The 24,449-nt window shown below is 39.9% G+C and overlaps 2 protein-coding genes, 1 long non-coding RNA gene and 1 pseudogene across 5 annotated transcripts in view; 1 reads left to right on the top strand and 3 right to left on the bottom strand.

Annotated features, from left to right (window-relative positions):
• LOC146455539 (uncharacterized) overlaps positions 1 to 24,449 on the bottom strand; it is a 362,351-nt gene that overhangs the window by 327,435 nt on the left and 10,467 nt on the right. Inside the window, exon 1 of one of the 3 annotated variants that reach the window (XM_085094236.1) lies at positions 1,700 to 2,036. The exons of 1 other annotated variant lie outside the window; for it this stretch is intronic. The gene's annotated coding sequence lies outside the window, so the exon portion shown is untranslated. Of the gene's footprint in view, positions 1 to 1,699; positions 2,037 to 24,449 lie in introns of those variants that run through there. One more of the 3 variants, XM_085094239.1, reaches the window with a different exon arrangement.
• The window catches only part of LOC146455540 (uncharacterized), a 58,342-nt gene that overhangs the window by 25,660 nt on the left and 8,233 nt on the right, over positions 1 to 24,449 (bottom strand). The gene's annotated exons all lie outside the window — the stretch shown is intronic.
• Positions 11,338 to 12,436, bottom strand: LOC146455542 (uncharacterized; annotated as a pseudogene).
• LOC146455533 (uncharacterized) overlaps positions 13,235 to 24,449 on the top strand; it is a 234,614-nt gene continuing 223,399 nt past the window's right edge. The window contains exons 1-2 of the long non-coding RNA XR_014859026.1: positions 13,235 to 13,481; positions 13,536 to 13,694. This is a non-coding gene — a long non-coding RNA (uncharacterized LOC146455533). The remainder of the gene's footprint in view (positions 13,482 to 13,535; positions 13,695 to 24,449) is intronic.

The following is a 24,449-nucleotide window of genomic DNA, read 5'->3' as shown; positions in this document are numbered from 1 at the left end:
GCATAGAACACTCTGAAATATGTCCGAGTCTGTAATCACATAAATGAAAATATTCAACAATTCCTAGGGGTGGTAATCCACATCATAGATACCAGAGAGTACCATATTTTTTCCTTTGAAACGAAAAGATCTTTCCAAGATCAATTTGCTGACAAAATGTCACTGTAATTGAGCAAATACTGACCAAGTTAAGAGCTGAGGATCCACTATAGTAGGTCTCGGTAAGGAAAAGGCTAACTAATTGGCTCTTAATTGTATCGTTATAACAAAAAAAACCGATCAGTCATTTACTGAAAGACCACCAAACTTGGTAGCGGCACAGAACTTGATGATCTTAACACACCTCTATCCTCGAGTCTTGACAATAGATGTCACGTGATCGATTATGATTGTTTCTTTGCTCAAACAGGAAATAGAAAATGGTGCGCCCGTTTACGACAATAAACACGACGTCACATGTAAAGCAAGGTAAGGACAAGTTAACAATTGTTTTGCGGCAGGAAAAAAAAACCAATCACAAATTTACAAGATTTAAAGTTGGCAGATTAGTAATAGTAATAATACTTTATTCAATCTGATCAATGTAAACATCGATACCATGAACAGGAGATACCAGAGGTTATCCCTATCGAGGGTATCCCCTTTTAAAGCAATTCAAATCAACTCAACTCAACACAACACAAATCAAATCAAATGTTAGTTTTTTTTAGGAGAGGGGAAAACCGGAGTACCCGGAAAAAAACCTCTCGGAGCAGAGTAGAGAACCAACAAACTCAGCCCACATATGACGCCGAGTCCGGTGGAAGGCGAGTGCTCTACCACTGCGCAAACCCTGGTTGATGTCGAAACTAAAACCATTTATAACTGTTCAAGAGTTTGTAGTTGATAGAAAGCTTTTGCTTTCGCTTTGTCACCCGCGCGTTCCTCAGCGGAAGAAAAAGCCGACCCCGTTTGTATTTCCATATTATTGTACAAAATAAATCGACAGCAGTTTTCTATGGTCTATACTCTTTCCACCATAAAATGACGCCATAAAATAATCAAACTTGGCATTGAAACCACTCGCCCGCGGCTCCTGGTTCCACTTGCGTTTTTTTTAAAAATCAGAATGGAACCAACATGAAATAATGTACAACCTAAAAGTAAAAGCAAAAAGACAGGATTTGCGATGATCAAACATTGTAATTGTTTTCATGGTTAAAAGAGCATGCATGACTTGTCACGATTTATTCACAATAAACAACGATTAATTTATGCGCTGGTTTGAGCACATGAAAGTTACGGATCCACCGCCGCTTCAGTGTCTGATGATGCGATGGAATTTCTCAAACTTCAGTAACGATGTTTGCCACACGAAAATATCACTGTCGTACCCAACACGCTCTTATGCCTGACAAAATTCATAAATTTTTGAGCTTCAACACATTAGCAGCGTCTGGCCACTTTAAGAGAGGTTCTGTAAGTCTTTCACTTACTTGTTAGAGTCGTGTGGCCCTTGATCTTGAATAGCTTCAATGTAAGATCTTTACAGCAAAAAAAGGAAAACAAATGGAATGTGTGTCGATTCCTGATGAGGGAACGAGAACGAAACAATGAATTATTTAATCCAACCTCAGTCGCAAAGATAAATCGCTACAAAACGGGAAGTGAATCCAAGGACGCTATCGGCTCCATTTCCTAACGTTTGACTCTAACTTACCGGAATAAAAAACGTAGATCAAGATTTTAGTCCGGGGATTACTTTATCAGTTGTTAGGAGACAACAGATGTCTTTATATGAAAGTCTAATCGATCTGCAAATTGAAAATCACTCTTCCAGAACCAACCTTGCGGTGTTCTTTTCGCTTCTTTCTGCCCGATGTTTTGGTTATTATCGTTTACAGTAAAATCCAAGTTCAGCTTTTCCTTTCTTCTTTTAGAAATCCCTTTGTTTATACTTCCGCTAGCCAGATCCACCGCTTAAACCATGCTGGATTCAATCTTGCAGCCTCTCCGATCAGCTCGACGCCATTTTCGATTTTCTTTGTGCAGTGGTATGTTTACACTTCCTTGCGTCGCGTGAGTGAGTTTGAATGTTAAAAAAAAGAAAAGAAATAAAAAAATAAAAAAAAAAATAGGAAATTGAAAAGAACATTTCGGGAAATAGGACAAAATCTATGTTTTATTCTATAATAATAATAATAATAATAATAATAATAATAATAATAATAATTTTTATATATTTTATATTTTTAGACTATGACTTTTATATATTTTTATATATTTTATATTTTTTATACATGTATATATAATTCATTGATTTATTCACGTGCTATTTTAAGTTTCGCTTGGCTCACAGGTTACGCTACGCGCCCTGTGGTGCTTTCTTATACTGTGCATACAGATAGTTTTACTGCGCATAATAATTATCCAGGGGGCCCACTCGCCTTGGCGGTTTTCAGTGGGTCCCTGAAAATTAAAAATAAAATAACAAAAATTAAAATTACCTAAAAAATGTTTTCACAATATCAAACAAATTTAAAAATAGCTAAACAATCAGACAGTGCATCATTCACAAACTTTTAAGCTTTGCCTTCTGTCCGTAGATTGTTACGCATATAACGTTGAGCGAAACAATTCCAAAGTAAAATGGTGGTGGGTGCAGGTCCAATGACAATGAAATAACACTTTGTCTCAGCAAATTTCTTGAATTGTCGTGATCGGTTGCATAAAACAGGAGTCAATGAACAGGCTCCAAAGTGGGGTATAGGGCGACGACAAAAATCGGGGAGTGGAACAAGGGTAACATATTGGCTTCATATTTTTGCTGTGAAGAGAGAATTGGGACATTTAGCTTCGTGTTTGAGGACGAAGAAAATATTGAATTTAAAGAACAGCCACGTCCCCAAAGCCATTGCTTTTACAGGAATTCCCGGTAGTGGGGCGCATATTATTCTTCGCCCTGCTGCCAACAATGTCAACACCTGGAAAAGACTATCCTCGCGGTCTACAATGGTGAAATGAGAGAAAAAAGTAATCCTAAGTTTTAAAATAAAAAAAAAATTAACTTGGTCGATTCTTCGCCCGGCAAAGGTAAGGAACAATTAATTAATTAATTAATCAATTAATTAATTAATTAATTAGTTAATTAATTAATTAATTAAATTGTTGTTTCGGCTACAGAGACAACTCCCATATTACGATAAATGTTTTGACTGTGGGACAAAAAAAATCTGTAGCCCCAAGGAAATCAAACTCCATTACCCAAGTCTAGTCTCACGGTATCAGCTAGCTTCGTTCCCAATAATGATATGACATGCTTGCCGTGTGCGAGAAACGCGACTGTCCTTTACAAATTAAAATACCTCGTACCGTAATCTCATCAGTAAAAGCTCTTAACAGACGGCAAGCGCTTTAGCGTCGGTGGATTTTCTATTTCATTCAAAATACTGGTGAGGATGGATTGTTCACGAAGGCTTTGCTACTGGGACCAGACTGAAGCGTTTTGGGTTTTACCAATTACATTACATTTGTCTCACCCCATTGGCAAACAATGCAACCAAAGCCAAGTTTAATTTGGAGAGCTACAACGACTGACGAGCACGTCAGTAAGATTGCACTTGCTAACGTTTTCGCGCAAGTAACACTAAAGGTTATTTCCCCGTAGGGCGCGGGGCAGTATATAAATGAATTAATAAATCGAAATAACTCTTAGACGTTCTTACATTTACACACAAAGAAGGGAATGTTACCCATGCGGCTCCTTTTATCTCAAATGCGAAGGTAAAAATATCCATCAGTTTTTGTCACGATACCACCTAGGGATGGGTCGAGGTTTAGGTTACGAGACCATTCATATTAAGGACGGTTCCTAATTGAACTACTGTGTAAACGTTCTGTGAATCTTTGGATCGTAAGAAAACCTCTGATTTCTTAACGAAGGTAAGATAGTTTAGCGTGGTTTATGACTACGTGGGACAAGCAGATCACAAGGGCGATTGAAATCCAGAAAGAAAAGTGGCGGGGAGAGGGGGGGCGTGCATTTTTCTGAGTTAATTGAAACAAAATCCATACATTGTCATGCACGTCTGTATCCCTTAGGGTTTATTCTCCTCTATCCACTGGCAATGTACTGAGTCACAGGATTATGGCTTTGGACAGGGATGGTTCCTGCTGCTTTTATCATTTTCTGGCCACTGCAAGGGGAGAGGAACCAGTGGTTACCAGTGCCTGAACTGCAGCACGTTATCTTCCTTGATAGACACATCTGGAGTATCCGCCCTAAATCAGTCGTGGGTTGTTGGTATAACAATTATAAAATCATATTTCAGACGTTGTGTTGGCGGCACTTACGAGTGCCTGTGATCGATCACTCGTTCTCTAACCAACTTCAGTCAGCCAGAGATATCCTTCACCTGTACTTGTTTTAAGAACTGTTACTCCTCAGTTTAATTAAGCTTCAATTTGAAACAGTTATACACTGCTATGTATTTGAGAGGTTTTTAGAATTATTACCACTTATAAAAGTATTTCTTTGCAAGGGCGATTCCAATAGGCCTTATCACGGTTTTCGACGCCATTTTGACGCGTAGGCAAACACGTCTTGAAATAACAGTGTTTGTATGGAAATCCAATGTCAAATAATTTTCATAAAACATCGTTTCTGAAAAATTCATGAATTGGAAACTTTTGTCACTAGGAAAAGGATTTAAAAAAAAGAAAAATTGGAGGGATGTGCCTGTGCCACCCTGTATTTTTTCCCGCGAACTATTTTTAGTAGCAGTTCGCGGCTGGTTCGCTATACAGACAAATTTATGGAAATGTCAAAACGCAACTAGATGCTTTCTAGCACAGCTACATTTCGCAGTCATTTTCTCTTAAATCCTTTGCAAAGTCCCTAAAGTTTCCAATTCATGAATTTTTTCAGAAGCGGTGTTTTATGAAAATTATTTGACTTCGGATTTCCATACAAACGCTGTTGCTTCAAGATAAGGCCTATTGCCCTTCCAAAGGTCTACTTTTCCCCACATACTCATAAACTGTGCAAAAAATAGCTCTGTATTGGAAGGCACAAAGCTTCAATTTAACTCTATTAATCAAAAAGCCACGAACGTGCAACATATAAGAGATTGGAGAGCTCACGTTTCGAGTGTTAGCCCTTTGTCAGAGCGACTCAAAAAACTGTGAGTATAGCATGTGGGTTACATAGTGAGCAGTGAAGGCTCACCATTAGTGGAAACATGGTTCCGAGGGAATTAATTGCCGATTTAGAAGATGATGAGCCTTCTCTAATTTTTTGCGGCATGCTGCATTACAATGATGCAGAAAAATGCAACAGAATGCAACGTATTTGTGAAAATTGTCTGGTGGGTTTAAGTACTGAGCGACTTGTTGGATGCATCTTTGTCATTCCTTTCAAATGAAGATGTTTGCAGTCTGTGCCGTCTCCTGGTCTCCTTCCTGTGTCACAAGTGTATAACCGATCGTTTTGAATAAAGAGTGCGCTCAAGCAACATTCTCGGATAGGCCTACTTTTTGCTGAAACGGCTTGTAACTTTACAGTTTGTAACTTGAAGACAAGTGTATATTTTTTCTAGCCACGTTTATGCAGTCATTTCTTTATGTACAAATCGCTTTGATCAGACCACAGGGTTCTACAGTAGTGAAAAGGAGATAATGTCGTCAACATAACGTCGATACAATAAAACGTCACAAGCCATGAACTCTCAGTAGCAAAATGTTATGGCCTATTTCACCGAAAGTGCATGACGCTTTGTCATGTTTTGATTGTCTCAACCCCAGAAACCCCAGCATACAGTTTACCATGAAGAAAAAGGTTAAACAAAAATTACCATTTTAATTTTTTTCTTGATGGCCAACAACCACTCTTTATTGAATGAAGACCTTCATTGGTCTCCTGATTATCGGATCACAAGGTTTGATAAATTTCGATTGGTTCAGACTGTAGCGGGTAGGGCCTCAAACGGATTAAAAACGCCTGGGTGAGTGGGTTTCCTCAAAAGATCTTCGTGCGTACAAACTGTTTTTTTTTTACCCATCCGGATGGCAAAGGTTATTATCTTGTATGTTGACGTGGCTGAATGTTCCGGTGGCAGGCAGGCAAACGCGCGGGATAAAAACCACACATATTTAAGTTGCCTCCGAAGTCCACAAAACCGAATATTATAACACAACTCGTTTCATAAACAAGCGGTATTTAACAATCAGAACATTAAGCTTGTTTTTCTTCTCAAAGTGCTCCTTTCGCGTGTTATTTGCAGATTTGTAGATACTGACTGTCAATGGACTCTTTGTAGCTAACGATCACGTGGTACAAAATCCACCATGCTGGGACGCAAGGTACGCACTGAGACATGCAAAACAAAGCGACTTCATCCAGTCAAATTTGAATTTTTTTTTTATTGGATGTCCTAGTGCGCAGCTTGCGTCTCAGCATGGTGGATTTTGTACCATGTGACCGTTAGCTACAAAGCGTTCATTGCTACTTATCTACAAGCGTTCGTAAACACTTGTCTTCTGGCTTCTGAAGCAGGTCGCACGACTCTTTTATTTTCATTGGTTTTTCTGCCGCCAAATTTCATATTTAAAAGGTCATGCATGCACATTTAATTAGCCTATGTACATCCACCCCCTCCCCTCCCTGAGCGAGGGGGCGGTTGTACACAGGCTACTAATCTTGTACCCAGATCTCCCACGGTTATGCGGAAGGGAGATCTCACATTTTCAAACCTGCCGAGTGAGATATGGGTACGAGATTAACAGGCTTCGTTAAATGAGAAATACCAGGCTTGAACAGGATTTGAACCCATGACCTCTGCGATGCCGGTGCATTGCTCTACCTTCTGAGCTATCTGATCAAGGCAACTGGGAGCTGGTCATGCTCTGAGATCATAATATATACCCGTGAAGAATAAACGAATATGAATATATGTGAAACATGTATATGCACTGCGGATGAAAGATTTAATAGAGGAAAAGGTTCTCGCAGTTATAAACGCAACCAGAAAAAATTCATGCAGTTATATAGCCCGTTCAAGCCTGAATTTTTTCAGGTTTTTCGCAACAGCCTGGTTGCGTATATGACTGCGACAACCTTTTCCTCTTTTAAGTCTTTCATCCGCAGTGCATATACATGTAACACATATATCCTCTCTTTCTTTTTGCATTTTTCTCGTACACGTTTGTTTTCTCACGATGGTAATTGTTAGTTGTTTCTTCGATGGAAATGAGCTATACGAAAATTCATATATTTTATCTCAGATGAATGAATCGATAAATGAGACACCAATGTAGTCATGAAGGCGACCTGAGAAGGCTTGAATGAGATTCCAATCCCCAGTCTCTAGGGCTCTATCAACTGAGCCGTCGACTGCCAGCTGACTGAATTTTTTTTCAGAATTTCTTTTAGCAGCTAATTAAGTTAAGTACATAACTGCGATTTTCTCTCATTTATTGATTCTCTCACCCTCCGTTCAAATCTATATGTTTTTTACATTTCCTTCTATCCCTTCACCTCTAAGTGTATATATCGTATTACGAATTATGACCAGCTCCCAGTTGGCTTGATAGCCAAGTTAGTAGAACACTGCACCGGTATCTTGGGGTTCATGGATTGAAATCCCGTTCCAGTCTGAATTTTTTGCAGGCTTTATTTGCGCAGTTGCACAAGTTACATAAATTACTGCGACAGTTCAAAATATATGTATTTCATATGAGTTACTTCCATCAGCAGTTTTGCTGTTTTACCTCGGTATATTAGTTTGCCGTTCTTACAGTACTCTATTTGGTTGATCAGTTGCAAAGGTTATGTTGCTATTCAAACCATGCACACAATCAAATTAACTCTCGGGTATAAAAATGATCTGGATTATTTTTTTCGGTGCCAACTCAAGTGCGTGTTCTGTGGAGCTCGTTTGGAAAAACAAGCGACAGACCATGCGTTTCAGGCCCTGAAAGCCTGCGTTCCATATCAGCACAAACCATCGTCAGATAGTAGAAATTGTTCACTCTCTCGTTATCAAAGGATCGCAAAGCGCTGTGTTTGTATCCGACCACAAAAGCTGTCCTCCATGCGTTCGTTTTAAGGCCGGTTTGCACCCCATGATTTACTGGCCCGACTGTATCAGAGCACAAATCGTATATACGGGTATTTAGACACGAGGGGTCAGATTCACGAAACCCTCCCAAGTTATGATGTATCCTTGGTATTGTTTTCTTGACAAACCCTTATTGTTGGAATAACAACAGACTATTGTTCAGAAACATACTTAACTTAGGAGCGCTTCGGGAATCTGTCCTCAACACTTAATTAACTGATTTTGAGTTTTGATAGGCGTGGTGGTTTCTGTGAGTGTAGGCCCGACCTTACAAAAACAATCCGTGGCATTACCGACTGATTTCTGAATCAGAGCGATTTTCATCTTATTAATCGGTCGTAAATCGGGTTTCAAAATGAGGTGCTACAGATCGTATCGTGTCTGAAACCGGCCTTTTGTAGGCAAGGGAACTGGCCGAGTATAAAATATTGTATCACGTGTTTCGATCGCATGATCACAAAACACTGATTTCTCGAGATTCCACTGTCACTACTTTTTAATGATAAATTCATTGCAAAAGATGATACATTTGTATTACATGTAAGTATGTCTAAGGAGGACGAAAATGAGTTGCGAGATCCACACAACGCACGGTCATTAGAGCAATGCTGTGAAATAAGACTTATCTGAGATTACGTTTGGCCTGAAATCAGCCTTCCATCAGGATGAAGGATGAAGGTGTTCCCAGAAAAGAAGAAACCAACTCTTTTTGGCTGTACCGAAGGGCATTTGTCAAAAAAATAGAATAAATAAATTAAAAATCAATTAATCATCCCGAATGATATGGGCCAAGACTGTTAAACGGCCTCGTGCCTTTTCCTTTTGAAAGTTCCAATTGAGAACTTTTGGACGACTTTTCCAGAGTTATTTCTACCTGGAAGTTTTTCATTTGGCAAATCAAAATCGTCTATCTATTCAACGTTTAGTAAAACGTTTTGGAAATTTTGAGATGACTACTGTGTAAAGAGCCACACAGAGTTAGCCTCTTATCAACGTACCACCGCCGATAGAAAATTGCATGTTCTGACGCCAAACAATACCGTCCGTACTTTTTTTTCCCTTAGGGTGCCATTCCTCCCAAAGGAATTTTTGCTTGTACAGTCAACTCCCTTTATTGGGGTGTCCGTAATAGCGAAGTGCCCGCAAGGCGAGAGTTGACTGTAATACGGACAGCAGCTAAATCCCCGGACAAAATAGAGTGTAGACGTTTGACTGAAATTAAATCCCCCTATTACAGACTCTCGGTATTAAGGACACCAACTCGCGGTCCCGACGGTGTCCGCAATAAAGTGAATTGACTGTATTGGGGTGTCCGTAATTGCCAGGTGTCCGCAAGGCGAGAGTTGACTGTATTATAATTCTTCCCAAATTTTGAAAAAAGGTGCCCGCTTGAAATAACACCAAAACACGGTTTTTGGCCCCCAAGAAGGATCACAATGAGGCGAAAGAAGGAAGAAAGGAAAAGGAACAGAGATGAGACGGAAAAAAAGAAATAAAAAGGCTACTTTGGACTTGCGTTGAGCCTGCCCGTTTTCAAAAAATTCAGGTAGATTAAATTTCTATTTCGTTGTATCCTGTATTGAAAAAAGGATTTTCTTTGAGACAGAGCTCTCGACCACCATACTGAAGAAGACTTTAGTCCTACAATGGTTACGTTCAGCTTGATTGCCACCGACAATCTGTCATTAAAGTTGCCAAGTGGAACATAATAGGAACTGTAACTAGTGCTAAAAAGGAACTCAACTCTAAGAAACCGAAAAGCATTTTCAGTTTGGTGTTTTAGGAAATTAATAATCTGTACATGTGGATAACTCATCGAAAAGAATGTTTATTCAGCCCTTCTCGTAATGTGTTTTGGAATATTACTAGGAGCTAGCACAAATCACTAGCGAAGCGAAAGTTCCGATCATTATTGCGTTATGAACGAAAGCTGTTTAAATACAGGTCCTTAGATTTTCCCGTTCTAATCGACTTTCGGTAAACATGGTTTTTCAGCCAGGAAGTATTAATATCTTCTCAAGTCCAGCGCAATTGTCGGAGACTTTATGACTCCTTGCGTCACTAGTATAGTTAGTTTTCTAAGGAGTCTACACAATTTGCGACAGTGATTGACACTTGATTAGCACCTAGCAACGACCAATCAATTGTACAATACAGGTAGTATCAAATTAGAACGGTTTTGAATTGTGTTGAATGTAATTGCGTTTTTGCTTTGGTTTTGCATTACTGCGCTCTGTAATTGGTTAACAAAACTTGCGTCACTCTCTCAACCAATAAGATGTAAAACCAAAACCAATCGTTTCTCGCTCGCACGTGTTTTCCCGCGCTTGGCGCCGGTTACATCAATTTGCTTTGAGTTCTGATTGGTTCATTGCGCTATTTGTACCTGTTGCGATTGGCCAGAGACTCTTGATTGAAAACCGCTCTAGGGACTCTGTGTACAAGCGATTAGAGTAGCTCTTCACATACCCGCTGTAAGAGTGAACACGAGAAGCCATTAAAGCTTAAGCAAGCTCAGTCGAGTGTATTAATTGAATTCAGGTCGTTGAGTGTATCTCTAGTAAACGGGGCAAAGTTAACGAAACAATATCCTAGAACCAACTCGTATTGTTATCAGCTGTCCTATTTCCAATTCAATATCCTTTCTGAGCCTAGATTTTTAATAAAGACTAATTCTCTATTTTGCTGTGCTGTAAACCTAATTTAAGTTGAAAGAATTACCGAACCCTCTTAGCATATTTGGAGTATACGAAAGGAGGCTTGTACATTTTACAACTTTGAATTACCGAACTACTGAATTACTAGAATTACCCCGAACGTCCGTTCAGTGCTACACTGAGTTAAGGAGTTAATGTGCGCATGAGAGATCCAGTTTTGTTGAATAATTATTTCTGCTTCGCCTTCATGGACGAGTTACAACGACCCTGTACGCTGGCATACATGTAGTGCAACGAGTACCCCACAGCGAGTTTAATGCTCTCCGAAGCTTTTGCCCGCTCGACAGCGCCCGAGCTGTACAATTTTAACTTCCGTCTCATTCAAAACATACGTCTCAAAAACGTTTCGTTACACTAGTATAAATTATTCCGAAAAAGTTAGAGGTTATCGTTGTTCATCGTGGTAGATATACAATGGCAATAAGTGTATTATCGTTTGTCTCACGATGTAGTCATTTTGAGATATAAATCGCGACGTTTCGACTGCTTACTGCTAGACTTCATCAGGCAATGAGGTCGACTGGTTACGCGGCACCATTTGTATCACGACGGTCGCATTTTGATCCTCACTGTTCCGGCAAGAAGTTGCTCCCTCAGCGGTCCGTTGTTGTGCCACTCTGCTGATGTGTTGTTTTTTAATCGTTGGAATCCACGCTTCGAGAATTTCAATCCCGCTGTCCCTGTCGATGTTATTAGGGTGAAGTCTTATGTGGATAGCTTCCTTGACCCAACGGGTGTACCAGTGAGGGTCACGATCAGTAAACTTTACCTCGTTCCAAAGCGGATCATGGCCGCTCTCGTGGGCGTGCTCAGAAACGGCGGAGGTCTGGGTATGGGCGATTCGTATATCCCTGTCGTGTTCTTTGATTTTCTCCTGCATGGATCTCCCTGTTTCCGCGATGTAGACTTTACCGCATTCACAGGGAATCCTGTAAACCACTCCATCCTGTTGAGCCGGATCGACGGTGTCCTTAGGTCGCACCAAATGTGACCTAAGCGTCGTTTCGGATTTGAAGACGGTGTGAATGCCTTGTTGTTCTAGGCAGTGGCGAAGAGGCTCCGATACTCCCTCTACGTAGGGTAAAACGGCGGTGCATTAAAACTCTGCCATGGGCTGTTTCCTGGGGGCTGTTCTTGCCTAATGACCTTCTGCACAAAGGAGGAGGGATATCCGTTAGAAAACAGTACAGATGACAGATCCTTCTTCTCCTCAGAGATGACTGATGGTTTGGTCACGAAACGTTTCACCCGGCCGTACAGACACTTCACACTAGCACGTTTTATTGATTGAGGGTGGTGCAAATCATACGCTAAGAATTGATTAGTGTGAGTTGGCTTCCTGTAGACGCTGGTGGTAAGGCGGCCGTCTGGTTCTCTTGAAACTGACGCGTCGAGAAAGGCAATCTTGCTGTCATTCTCGGTTTCCATGATGAAACGGATGGTCGGTTGTTGACTGTTGAGGTGTTGCAGAAAGATGTCAACTCTGTCTCGGTCCAGGATAGTGAAGGTATCGTCCACGTAGCGCTTCCAGATCTTAGGTTTGCAGTGCGCGGATTCAATTGCTTTATCTTCAAAGATGTCCATGTAGAGATTAGCAATAACCGCGTCAACCGGGCTCCCCATAGCTGCGCGTTCTCGTTTTTCGTTAATCGATCCATTAATACGTAGATCTTAATACGAAGTGTAAAAGGTCCGCAATTTGAGCAGGTGTTAACGTCGTGCGGTCAGCAGGAGTGGGGTCACTCTCTAGTTTCCGTAGAACAGCTTGTTCTGCACTCTCGATAGAAACCTCGCGATTTAGATCTCCAAGCGACTACATCGTAAGACAAACGATAATACACTTATTGTTATGGTAACATAAATTACTTTCTTCAATTTGTTGTACAGACTTTATAACGCGAAGTTCTTCTGCGTCGATTTCTGAGTCAATTGACCTCGCTAGGTGGTATAATTTAACTCTTTATTTCTGGTTAACGCTAATCATGCTTTCAGAAACGGAACGGAATCCAAGGAGCAAATTTAACCTTCGGTTGGGGTAATTGTGGAATGTGGACTAGTATTAGTCAGCTTTCCAGAAACTAGAACCTGGTTGATGAAGTCTAATAATATGTCACAAGCAGTTTATCAGTCTTGCTACCGACTGCCGCATTCTCTGCTGCTTTTTGTCTCTCCCCAGTGCTTCTGGTGTTTCTTGTTTCTCCTCTGGTATTTCTAGCATTCCTAAAGCTGTGTGTCTACAAAGTGGTAGTCCAACTGGTAATCGAAGGCCTTGCAGGTTTGTGTAAAAGTGGATCTTTTGCAACCTTTCCAAGTTGTTCTCCCTGTACCTCGCCACGTCGCGAAGGCCCGGAAGGTTTGTGTAATAGTGGATCTATTGTAACCTTTTCAAGTGTATCTCTCTCCACCTCGCCAAGGCGCGAACGCCCACCAGGTTTGTGCAATAGTGGATCGTTTGAAACATTTTCAAGTTGTTCCCCTTGCACCTCGCCACGACGCGAAGGCCCAGAAGCTTTGTGTAATAGTGGATCTATTGTAACCTTTTCAAGTGTATCTGTCTCCACCTCGCCACGACACGAAGACCCAGCAGGGCTGCGCAATGGTGGTTCCCGTTTTTTAAATTTGGCTATTATTGCTCTCTTTGCCCTGCCAAGACGCGAAGGCCCAGCAGGTTTGATTCCAAGTGTATCTCTCTCCACCTCTCCACGACGCGAAGGTCCAGAAGGTTTGTGTAATAGTGGATCTATTGTAACCTTTCCAAGTGTATCTCTTTCCATTTCGCCAAGACGCGAAGGCCCAGCAGGACTGCGCATTGGTGGATCCATTTCTTTAAATTCGGCTATTATTGCTCTCTTTGACCTACCAAGACGCGAAGGCCCAGCAGGTTTGTGCAATTGTGGATCTCTTTGGTATTTTGACCCTCGTGCGTCGTTTTCAAGTAACATCTTCACAAGAGTCTCATTACTTTCTCTGATAGCAAGATCGAGTGGGGTGTTGCCAATTACGTTCGCCAGGTTAATGTTGCATCCTGATTGAATTAGCAACTTAGAAATGTTGATAAATCCTCTACGGGCGCATACATGAAGTGGTGCATCTCCCATACAGCCTTTAATGTTCACATCCGCGTTTTTTTTAAGCAACAGCTTGACGAGAGTTTCATCATTTTTCTCAACTGCAATATAAAGTGAGGTTTTGTCAGCAATATTCCTTAAGTTGATGCTACATCTTGACTCAATTAGTAATTGAGAAATGTTGAAAAATCTTCTACGAGCAGATACATGAAGTGGTGCATCTCCCATACAGTCTTTAATGTTCACATCCGCGTCGTTTTTAAGCAACAGCTTGACGAGAGTTTCATCATTTTTCTCAACTGCAATATGAAGTGGGGTTTTGTCAGCTATATTCCTTAAGTTGATGCTACATCTTGACTCAATTAGTAATTGAGAAATGTTGAAAAATCCTTCACGAGCAGATACATGAAGTGGAGTATTTCTTTTCCTGTCTTGAATGTTCACATCCGCGTTGTTTTTAAGCAACAGCTTGACGAGGGTTTCATCATTTTTCTCGACAGCAAGATAAAGCGGGGTTTTGCCTTGTTTGTCCCCCAGGTTGATGATGCGTCCTGACTCAATAAGCAAATGGATAATGTGAAAAAGGCCTTGATGAACTGACAACAGCAATGGTGTGCATCCGTCAGTGTTTGCGATAATCGCATCAGCTCCATGCTCCAAAAGCAGGCGAGTTGCCATGTAGTTGTTAGAATAAGCCGCCAACAACAAAGGTGCTGCTTTATCATCGGTTCTTTGAGCATTAACATCCGCACCTAGATCAATGAGGGTCTTCATCAATATACTTGAAGATGATTGACTTGCCCACAAAAGAGGCGTGCAATTGCTTTCTGCTGGAATATTGATATCTATGCCGTCATGCAACACAAGCTCTATCACCTTTTCCGCATCGTCTATGTTTGCACACCAGTGTAGCTCACTTAGCGTTTTGACTTTCTCGACCATGCCTTGGTAAAGTTGGTCAATATCACTATGACCTGAACGTCTCCTTTCAAGACTTGACAAAATTTCAGCGGCAGATTTTCCAGAAAACGCGTTAGCGTCGTTTCCTGTTGTTTCAACATTCATCTCTTTCACGAAGTCATCGAGAAGGACACTCGCTTTGGAAACGATGCTATAGTCCCCTTCTAAGACAGCCGCCTGAAGCAGGTTAAAGCCCGACCGTCTGTCCACGTTAAAGATAGCCTTGCGCGCTAGTGTCTTCAGACTGAACTGCAATTTAAAAAATGTAAAAAGTTTTAAGATTTATTTTGTTATTTAATGCATTAGTTACTCTCTTTTTATTGGTCTCCTTATCGATTTTCACATCAAAATAAACAAATGGATAAATCGTTTAAATCGAAAACCATATATTGCAGTCAGAAAGACTGAATTACATAGCTTATTAACATGGATAACTAAGGCCATAAGTCCATAAATGAACACCTAAATAAAGAAGTAAATAAATAATAAATGAATAAGCTGGTTACTGTCTACATTTTCCCAAAGTAGCTCCAGAAAAATCGACAGAAAGTGACTCTTACCGGTCGCTGAAAACTTGGAGTTGCGTTATTCTCCCGTAACAACTGCACTATGGATCGGTGATTTTGGCGTTCAGCTTTCTGAAGAGCTGTGCGTTGAAACTAAAAATACAGAGAGATTACAAGGTCAATATACAAACCCTCTATAATTGCAATACTAACACAATATTTAGCCACACAAATGTGACCCTTTCAGATCTGTACGCAGGGAAATTTGGTCAGGAAGTAAAAAAAACATGCATCTTTAACGTTAGTGACAACTCACTTCTACAGAGACTAGGAATTACAATTAAACACGTTCTGAAGCTTTCGCTCCTACCAGAAGAGCTTTGTTAATTAGCAAGAATGAAGTATTTTCCCATTTTACGTCACGTCCTCAAGACGTCCTGATGTTCTCGGCGCGGATGTGGGTGCGTGCGGTCTTCTTTTAGTCTCTTTGCTAACGATCTGCATGTCTCTCTGGTGTAATCTTGTTTGCAGGAGTCACACTCGATATCATATACTATGACACAGATCTTGTCCGTCCTCGGGGAATGTTTGGACCAGCAGGGACTTAAGTGTGTTCTTCGGTCTACTGTAAGCGGGAATACCGTACTTCTTAAAGACGCAAGACAAGTGTTCTGTCAATCTGCTGGTACAAGGGAGGCCTACAGGGAAAATGTCATCCCCTGCCCTGCATTTTTTCTTCTCCTTCAGGACATTATATGGAACGAATCCTCGCCGGTGAAGCATAGTTTCACACAGCACGTTATATCTTGCTTTTACATGTTTACTTATATGGAGTTTGAAAGGCCCACGTCTCAAGCCATTGGCTCCGAGGGCCTCCCCAAAAATGTTCGCGATCGTGTTCTCTGTATTTTTTCTCAGTGACTAGGATTTCGGCTTTGTTCAATTAAATGTGGAAAACAGACCTCTTGTGTTGTATGCGATGATTGGACTAGAAGTTAAGATTCTGCAACTGATAGGTATGAGTGGGTGTCCTGTGGACAGTGGTCTTGATCCTCAAGTCATCTTCCACATGGATCTGGGTATCCTCAAAAACCAAGAATCCCTCCCCATCCATTTCTATAGTAAATTGTATGTGCGGGTTGATGATGTTCAGGTGTTCAGTGAAGCAATCAGTGTTGTTACAGTGCAACTCAGTGTTTAGTTGTAATTTCTAGTGTCTGGAGAAATTAATCAATAATTTACCTTTTATCTAACTCACCCTGTCTAGAGCATTGACATTTGCACCATGTTCTAACAACAGTCTGACAACAGATTCCTGTCCATACCAACAGGCAAGGTGAAGAGGCGTCAGAGAAAACTTGCAAATATATAAAAAAAAAAGCACAGAAAAATTACATGAGGTTTCGCAATGGCTATATTTGATTGCAACCAGAAAGCAGATTTTCAACAGATTAAACTGCGAAACATCGTATAACCAGCCAGCCGTTAAATCCATGGTATAAAAGGACTGAACCACTCTTGAAATCCGGACGATGAAGCAGCTCTCAAAAGGTCTCAAGTCATTGGCTTACAACCCTTCTAGAGAAGAACAAAACAAAACAAAAACAGCAACAACAACAAAAACAAAAAAACAGCAATATTCTCAACCCTAAAACCAATAGCAGTTGCTACACAATGAAGGCGATTACAAGCTTACGAGAGCTGCTACATAGAATTAGCCATTACATGTACATGAAAAGGCAAGTTTGCCACACAAACGATACAATACAATAAAACACAGCACTGGTTGTACACTACAATGCAATGCAACGCGGTACAATTCAATGCAAAACAACGCGATGCAAACTAATACAAAAAACAAAAACGTCTGCACGTTAATCTCAACAATTGGAATATATTTAAACCTGGTCTCTTTGGTCCACATCTTCACCACTATCAAGAAGTATTTTGACAGTTTCAGATTGTCCACTGATTGAAGCTTTGTGCAGAGCACTTCTTGATGCCTGTTGATAATAAACACATCGACCTTAGGGTGGATAAAGGGCTTATCAAATCCTAACGATAACAATTACTCAGGTAAAACGTGATCATAGTTCCCTTTAAAGCAACGAGTTTATGATAAAATTAAGTAGTATGGCCTGTAAATCAAACTCTTTTCCGGACAGTGCTTAAATATCCGTCAATCAAGTCGGATGACAGAAAAAATTATAAAAAGAATTTGTTTCAACAATTCGCTCTCAAATTTGAAAGAAATCCCGCCAGATATATTGCTCAGTTCCCCCGCAAATCTGAGAGATGGTTGAATGCGGCATACATGAGGTCCTCTTCAGTTTGAGCTTGGGTCAAAATTCAAGAGGAATTATAGCGTCCCGCGATATGTCACAAATGACCCCGAGAGGATTCTCGAGCTTATGGATTTAGAAGACAGTGCAAATGAGGGCATGTAGAGTGGGGAAGAGAGCGATTTAGATCGCCAACTCGCGAATTAAAGCGAGCAAACGAGGTAAGAGCCCCGTATTTTTTACTGCGTGTGTTGTCCAGATCTCGTTACGCACGTGGTCTGAAATCTTCTAAAATGTAGTAAAATGTTTAGGGTTCCTTTTTTTTTTGTTTGATCGCTTGTTTATTGCTTTTAAATAGATGCCTGGATTTGTATTTTAGTCTAGGGAGATAAATGAAATCTAAAAGAATAAGGATTTTAGCGACAAAGACAGATTAGAGTATTAATGTGGGTTGTTGGGAACAAATCCAGATCTGTTAAAGTTTTGTCAAAAAACTAATTGAGAGATTTTGTTAGTATTTGAGCTTTCGGTTTGTGGAAATGGGTCAGTCGCCTTAGTAGGCGTTTCGTTTAATTGGCAGGCGGAAGAGGGCTATAATGGAATTGTTGCCGTTTGTTTGTGTTTGGTTTTTGTTTGTTTTGTTTTTTTTTTCATTTCTACATTCTTTTATTCAGTGTAGAAGCAAAGACTAACCTATGCTTTCCACTTTTCATATACAAGTTTTGCACCTTAAAGGTTTTGTGTAATTTGTTCAGACAAAATTTGAAATTGAATGCGGCTTCCATAGATTTAATTCCATTTGTTAAAAGAGTGGAGGTTCCCTTTAATGTCCTCTACATTGCCTCTTTTTGAGTACCATGTAATTCCTTCATTCAAAGACCAGCTCGTTCTTGATATTAAGCTCCTAGTAATGTAAAAATCCGAAATGTATACATATACCAAGTCTACTCTTACTTTGGCCTTTTCTGCTCTAAACATCCAGTTCATAACCTGTTTCCCATCCTACAAATAGGGTAAAGAAAAGGAAGAAACATCACCGTACTTAATTCTCTTAAAATTTACGTGACATAAACAGGTACATCATTCGCCCTAATAAAACAATGTTTAACACCTCTTCACTTCCAATACATTTTCCTGACTTCAACAAAAGTGAAAAGGTTTTACCTTCTGAGATTCATCAGCTTGTCTTGAGCCCTCTCCTGCTGGATCAGTGTGTTCAGGTACAAAGCCACTGCTATTTGCTTCCCCTGGTTAAATAACAATAAATTTCCAGTCCGTTCAATTGTACAAAATGAGATACTCGGATTGGTAAATTCTGTTTTGCGACTAGCCAAAAATAAAATTCCCTGATATTTTACTGACTTTGGGTACAATTAAAATTTTCCTGACTTCATACAACATTGCCCGACTTTTCTCAGACCTTTAAAAGAATCTATTTCCCCTGAATTTGCGTTGACCGTAGCAACCCAGATGATGTTGTTTTGGCTTCCTGTCCATATGACGTTACCCTTTGTTTCAATGCGATACGTCTCGAGAAGATATGTATTAATCGAATCATGACTTGAAGTGCTACAGGTGCGCTCCTGATTTCCATTCAATAAAAAACTCATTGAACTATAACTAAAACGTACTTGACATTTCCATGAAAGCCTTCTGACTTCAACAAAAGTGAAAAGGTTTTACCTTCTGAGATTCATCAGCTTGTCTTGAGCCCTCTCCTGCTGGATCAGTGTGTTCAGGTACAAAGCCACTGCTATTTGCTTCCCCTGGTTAAATAACAATAAATTTCCAGTCCGTTCAATTGTACAAAATGAGATACTCGGATTGGTAAATTCTGTTTTGCGACTAGCCAAAAATAAAATTCCCTGATATTTTACTGACTTTGGGTACAATTAAAATTTTCCTGACTTCATACAACATTGCCCGACTTTTCTCAGACCTTTAAAAGAATCTATTTCCCCTGAATTTGCGTTGACCGTAGCAACCCAGATGATGTTGTTTTGGCTTCCTGTCCATATGACGTTACCCTTTGTTTCAATGCGATACGTCTCGAGAAGATATGTATTAATCGAATCATGACTTGAAGTGCTACAGGTGCGCTCCTGATTTCCATTCAATAAAAAACTCATTGAACTATAACTGAAACGTACTTGACATTTCCATGAAAGCCTTCTTGCACATCAAGTAGTTTCTCTCTTCTATGGTTGTCGTCAAGTTAACCGTCTCCAGGTTCAGTTTCCTCTTGATTTCCTCAGTCATAAGGTGCCTCTCAACTTCTTCATTGAGGCGACCAGAGAGATAGTCACTCCATAGATGCTCAAGACTTTCCAGGTTGGGACATCGCACTACAATTTCCAATGAGCCCTTATTAACGGACACAAGGACCACGTTGTAAGCCTTTTCTAAAAATTCGATAAGGGCTCCGACTGGTTCTAGCTCAGCCGTGGAAAGGTTGTGGGATTTTACATACGTCTGTGCTAGAAGTGCTAACATTGCATGGACTGTTTGTTGCGTTTCTTCATCTAGACCTTGGGTACTGATGAAAAGCTTGATAATAGTATCTGGAATCAACGTGAAATTGACATAATTGTTTTAGACCTTATTGATAAGCACATGTCCAAATACTGTACATGAATAAATCTAATCTATCAAACATTATTAGGCAATCACACAGATATGAATGGTGCATAAATACATAACAAAATATTAAGAAGGTTATCCAAAAGGGAAAGGCACGAACAGGAGACTCAGACCCCACCCAAGGTATGAAAAAAAATTAAAATATATACAGAAATAAGACAATCTAAAGTGCAATATTTCCATTCTGTTGGCTGAGTTGAGTAATTTAACGTAGTCATTTCATTTATAGACGGACTTGTCTCCAAAAGAAGTTAAAATGAACTGACTAATATCAATAATAATATTAATTTATTTTTGGCGAATTACATTAAAATCTTAATGCTCTTACAATGTACAACAATTTAAAAATACAATATCAATAAATTTAAATTTGATAAAAGTAGATAAAATAAATTGATGACATACATAGAAAGACAAGATACCAAAGTTCATTATTAAATAAAAACGTTTTAAGCCAACTTTAAAAGTCTCAAGTGATGGGTCGCTCCGCATATCAAGAAGGAGACTCTTCCATGGCGCTGGTGCACAAGCTGAAAAAGCGCGAACCCATTAACGAGGGTGTCACTAATCAGCTATTCTAACAACTGGCCCTCAGATTCCTAATTAGCTTGGAATTCACATAGTTGCCTCTTGTGGAGGGAGAAGAATTGAAGAATCTGGAGAAAAACTGTCATAGTAAGGACGAGACAACAACAAACTAAACCAATATATTACGTGAACTACAGGAATCCAACCTGGACCACACTGTTGAAAGACTAGTGCTCTCACCACTACACCATAACTTCTCCCTCACATGGAATTTTACAGATGCAATTTTTTCTTATGCGCTATACAGTGAAAAGGTGATGGCTCCGTCGTGTTGCCACAAAATTACGGCTTTAATGACTTAAAATTACACAGAGATGGAGACCACCGTGGCCATAAAGAGGAAAATATTCAAAACGGAAGTTGAATGCTACCTTTGACTACAACCACTTCCATGAAGTAAATAACAAACAGCAGCAGCGCCTCTATCATAACCTGAATCATAGCTATCGCAGATCGCAATGATATGATCACAGACAACTGTAGAAGATAGAGCTAAGTTCTATCACCTTCCGTTATTTGCAATCGTGTGATCGAAACAAAATCATACATGTAGTTCATATTTGCCAAATTTCGCTCTCCAGAAAGATTAATCACTTTTGTTTTGCCTTTCTTTGTTTCTTTTGATCTTTCCCCTCATAACATGCTCAAATCACGCTGAATCGTTACCTGTGGTTTATGTAACTCTGTGAACCAGTCCTGGGAAAAGGTAATCCAAGGAGCAGACATACATGTAAATACAACTAAAACCCAACCTATAAGCTAATACATGGAGCGATGATAACTAAATTTATATCTGAAAGAAATCAGGCTCCAAACCTATAGGGTCAAAAGCGGTTCCGGCAATGCTTGGATTTCCTTTCGCTTCTTCATCGAGACAATGTCGTTCCTGTAAAGGACCTTTATCTGGTGTAACTGCAGCTGACGTCGGTTCAGCAAGGGACTCTTCCTTTGCAGTTTTAACAGTGGTGCTGGAAGGGCCTGTAAAAAAGTAGACACTGTCATTCTGTATTTTGGGTTTATCTCTAAAACCCTTTATTCCCTAACGGTGATCAGCATCAAATTGCTCCTTCTAATATTAATGGTTATTTAACCCCCGAGTTCATACGAATTACGGATATGACCACCAAAGGTGAATTTCTTCATATTTTAATAACTTCTACCCAGTACGTTGAGAAGAAAAGTAAGGGGACAAGATAGGATAATACGTTCTTTGATATAAGGGGTAAAAGGCTTAAAAAGTTAATGGAGCCATGAAAGAATGAGATTTCAAGCTCAACAATTGGACAATAACACTATCAACAAGAAATAGATATAGATGGTGCCCATTGAACACTTGAACATGATGAGCGAGCAAATTCTCTTTAAGATAGACAGTATTAAGGCTGCAAAGACTAGAGTTCAAATCAATGATGGACACAGTTCTCAAGTCTACCATCTTATCAGACATTCCGACTTTGCACGGTATTTGAAATTTTAATTCCCAAGAATGCTATAAAAAAACTGAAAAATATCCAAAGTTCTATTACTATTATTGCGATCTTGATAAACAACCAGTCTTTCAGAATTGTACTGGTCAATAGCTATCATTTTCATTTTATCAGTAACACAATGGAATTTCACTAGCAGACTGAAAGGTTAGAACCAACTGATACAGGACCATAAATTTTACTCCTAGAGTTAACAGTGTTTATAATTATAACTACAGGGTGTCTGTTACTTTGCCTGAATTCGCAGTTGCATTTGAACGGAAACAACGAAAACCAAGTAAGAACTCATACCATAAACCATTCCGCGCATCATTTCTACAAAGGCTCCACATTGTCCCTTCCAACTGTACTTGTTGTCATAAGATTCTCTCAGTAATTTGATCTCTTCAAGCCGCACTGCATGACTGGCACGGACACCTTCAATTGCCTCTGCCCACTTTGTGGGGTCATCTGAGTTAACTATCCATGATTTTCCATAAGGAATGTTCTCTAATGCTCTAGCAAATCCAGACTTGCTACCAACAAGAATGGGTAAACCAGCTGACAGGGCTTCAAGAGCAACAAGACCAAATCCCTCTGATCTGGACGGCATAATGGCAAGATCAACCTCATTCAGTAAGTCTTTCATCTTTTCTCTATTTTGCACAAACTTTCTGACAGTTAGTTGATCTTCAGCGATACCACGTTGGAGAAGTTTTTCTCTTACCTCTTCCTGTTTTCCTTCAGAAGCACCAACAAAAAATCAGACGATAAGGCTTGCTTTTAAGCAGGTGATGAGTAAATGCTTCAACGGCAATGTTGTATCCCTTTAGTTCAAAGTCTTCATCATCACCACGACCACATAACAACACTTTAAATTCACCACTTTCATTCGGAGCTTGTTTTAAGTCCCCAAACTCCCTCTCAAAAAGACCTGGCGTGACAGTAAAAATATCCTGATTCTCCTTGCATCGTCGGAGATATGAAGAGTAAGAATCTTCCAGCCTCGGTCCAACAGGCACAACCAGATCAGCCATTTTACAGAGATCAACTTCAACCTGATGTTTCTTTTCGCCCTTTGAAATTGGGTCAGAGTAGCTTTTGTACCTACTGAGGTCTTCAGGAGCAGTATGCACCACTTGAACCCATTTGCAATTGGAAAAGTGGGAAGAATCTTTTATGAATTGTACTTGTCGGCCAAGCTTCACACCATGGCCAACAACAATGTCCATTCTGTGATCTTTAGGAGGGACGCTTAACCAATCTAGAGGTTCATAGCCTGGGCGTTTCTTGGCATCAACAACAGTTACTCCATATCTCTTAGCCTCTCTTTTGTCTTCATCTTTACAAGCACCCTCTGGGACCAGGAGAGAGACTTCAACTTTAGGGTGTTGTGACAGATAAATTGCAAGCTCTCTGTTTAGTGTGGACAAACCACCAGCTGATGAGCTCCACTCGCTACCAAGAAGAGTTACTTTCAATTTTGCATCAGAAGAAGAATGGACTTTAGATTCAGGCACGTCTTGAGACATTATTTCAATGCTGACCTCGAAACAAACCTGAAAAACAAAAACATATAGTCTCATAAGGCTTCACGTACTCCTCAGTGCCTTTGTTTTTGTTTTGTTGGACATAAAATCACCACTGACATGTACAGTATAATGAGCCAAATAACAGGCATTATTAGCACCAGTACATGTACAGTAGTAGAACAGTATTTATGCACATGTTAGAACGTAGCATTAAATACCAATACAGTTACCATATAAGTTCTGTTATGGCCCTCTCTCTCCGTTAAGTTCCCACTCTCTTATTTATTTATCGGACTGAAAAAAATATAAATGAGGAATCAAGTATGGAGTGAATAAGCCCCAGAGGTGACTTAATAAAGCACAGTATTTGCAGGCATATCAAAAAGATCTTTATTGAGCCTTAATTGATAATTGAAAGCAGAATCAGAATTTTTTAAGAACAGTGTTCTTAAATGAATGGGGAAGAGTGGTTGAAGTGCTAGATGCAAGGCCTAACTACAGTATATTACTGATCTACAGGTGCTGTGCTGTATACAAGTATGAAGAATGAAATCCAACATTATGATACACGTACATTGAGACTGAAAATACTCT

Source organism: Pavona decussata, unplaced genomic scaffold (genome assembly GCF_977016875.1).
Source record: "Pavona decussata unplaced genomic scaffold, jaPavDecu1.1 SCAFFOLD_273, whole genome shotgun sequence".
Lineage (NCBI taxonomy): Eukaryota > Metazoa > Cnidaria > Anthozoa > Scleractinia > Agariciidae > Pavona > Pavona decussata.
The sequence above is the reverse complement of the archived record's forward strand: the minus strand, read 5'-3'. Positions and strand labels throughout refer to the sequence as shown.